The sequence below is a fragment of the Dicentrarchus labrax genome, unplaced genomic scaffold, assembly GCF_905237075.1.
Source record: "Dicentrarchus labrax unplaced genomic scaffold, dlabrax2021, whole genome shotgun sequence".
NCBI classification, from domain to species: Eukaryota; Metazoa; Chordata; class Actinopteri; family Moronidae; genus Dicentrarchus; species Dicentrarchus labrax.
This window is the reverse complement of record NW_026136702.1, coordinates 25,146,544-25,149,201: the sequence shown is the minus strand read 5'-3', so window position 1 is coordinate 25,149,201 and position 2,658 is coordinate 25,146,544.

The following is a 2,658-nucleotide window of genomic DNA, read 5'->3' as shown; positions in this document are numbered from 1 at the left end:
GCATCATATTTTAAAGAGGAGGGCTATTGACCAGGTTGCAGTATTTGACGACTTGGGAGTGAGACCTAGTTGGCTACTACAACAACCCAGACTCAGATCAGAGTCATAAAATGGATGGATTGATGGATCAACTTTTTTCTGAAACATTGCAAGAGCCTCCTGTTTTTTCAGCCTGCTGGGACATTTGACATTTTCCCAATATGAACACATGACTTATGTGTAGAACACAGTGAGCAATGTACACAGGTGGCACTGGGGTAAAACATTTATCCACCACCCCATTACTGGTAGCTCTAACTTGGCTGTTTGCTCTAATAGACCCAATTGGGTTGGTCAGTGGGCAGCCAGTGAAGGATTATGTTCTTATCACTGTATTAAGATTTTTACGCCCTTCCTTCTTTTCTGCTTTAAATTGTCCAGAAATGTGTGTGTGTGTTTGAATGGTTAAATGATTATGAAAATTATATGAATCATATGTTATGGCCTTCACCAGAGACAAGTAATAGGTTGTGGTGCGATAAGGCAGTAATGAGTCAAGTGTGTTGTGTGGAGGCAACATGGAGTGAGTTGGTGGGAATTCTAATGTCGTAATTTTTTTGGCTCTTTTTTTTAAATGAGACTGTCATGACATTAAAACAGATAGGGCCTGGCCCAAAAGAGGGTAAAGCTGTCCACAAAGGGGATGTCCAATAGCAATGTCATACATGTAGGAACAGATTAGACAGCTTTATTAATCGCCAGTGGGACAACTCATTTGCCTCCAAATCAACTCATGTAAATAATTACATTGTATTCACAGTAAACAAGCTGACGTAGCTGATGGAGGGGGATAAACAAATATCACCCAAGCTAGGGGATAGCAAAGGGGTTCAGAAACAAAACATTGTTTCCTGGAAACCAGCACAAAGTTAATAAGAGAACTCAGATCTGTATCCAGTAACCTATAACTTGTTTCAACAAACCTGAACCCTGTATCTGCCAAATGTACCCTAAAACCTGTACCTAGATCTATGCTTCACTGCTTTTTCCCTGTTCCACTCCTGCTATCCTGGGGATTCAATACTTCTGTTTGGACTTGTCAGTAAACCTTTGTATCTTCACCTCTTCAATAAATCCCTGAACTGCTGCTGTCTTTGGTTGTCATTTGGGTCCACTCTCTGTTGCCTCATTACGTTCCTAATAAGGAATCACATCTCGGTTTCTGGTCATCACTATGGGAAAGTCTGTCACAAAGACAAAAAGACATAGAGCTGCCATGTTTTCGGAAAGTACTTTCCAGGTCAAGGGTTAGAAGCCATCATAACTCCTGGGTGAGTGTGTTTCTCCAGTTTCCTGGAGCTGGTCGGAAGCTCTTGACTGCATGCCTCTCAGGCCTGTCACACTCAGAGATATTTATGAGCTGGAAAGCACAGAGTTCACACATCAGCCTAACTGATGCTGGTCCATAAATATATAGTATGCCAAAATGTGGTTCCTAATTCTGCTCCTTAGGGCCCTAACTGCAGCATTCACCTGGATTAAATCAGTCCACGAGATAGAGCTAAAATGCAAACTAGTAGTCAGTAGATGACTGATAGCCTCTGTTTCTGATTTGGTACAGTATTGTTAGTGCTGGTACTTCTCAAATATCCCACATGTACCCTATTTGTCCCTGTCGTTCAAAGTGTTTGTTTTTACCTTTTTCTGAATACAATACCCAGGGAACTGCCTCAGGACATAAAAACTAAAGAGAGTATTTTCAAAATGACACCAGTGTTAAAATGGTTTTAGGTTCCGAAAAATAAAAGCTATTTAAATCTGTCTTGTATGAACTTTCCTTTCCATCATTCTGGCTGTAAACAGTAACAGTCCATTTACTTATTTAAAGGTCCAGTGCGTAGGATTTAGTGACATCTAGCAGCGTAAATCGAAACTTTGTTGAAAAGGAGAAACTATGGTGGCCACAAGAAAAACAAGAATGCCCCTATCTACAGCCAGTGTTTGATTTGTCACTTATGGGCTACTGTAGAAACATGGCGGATTGCATGGAAGGAGAGCCACAGAAGGAAAGTAAAACTGACACATAGGCAAACTATGGAAGGTGTGAGAGACCTATAAATAGAGTATGGCAGAGCATTATTTGTTTTTTCCAATGTTTTTCTTTTTAAGTTGTATATTCCACTTCCAATTGGATTTTATACAATTTGCTGTAAGTACGGCAAAACACAAATGTTGCCATGTCTTAATGTGTGTCAACCAAAAAGTTAAAGCACCACTGTGTAGGGAATGTATTTAGGAATGAAAATGGGCAAACTATGGTGTCTGCAAAACTTGTGAAAGAGCCCGTGTTTGGTTTGTCCAAGTTACTTAAGACTCTGTTCATTATGGGAGACTCCATGGAAGAGGACCCGCTCCCTCTTTAGATTAAAAACTGCTCATTCTAAGGTAACAAAAATATAACAATTCTTAATGTCAGGTTATTATACACTAATAAAAACATACCTATGAATACAATACAATTACATACTGGATCTTCAAGTTGTTCATTCAGTGTTGTGTTTAGGGCATGTTCTGCAAGATATGTGTCAAACAGGAGTTGTGTGTGCAGTTCAAGTCATTGTGGTAAGTGTGTGTTAGGTTGTGGTGTTTGTGTGAAAGAAATCTGTGTTAGCAATGAAG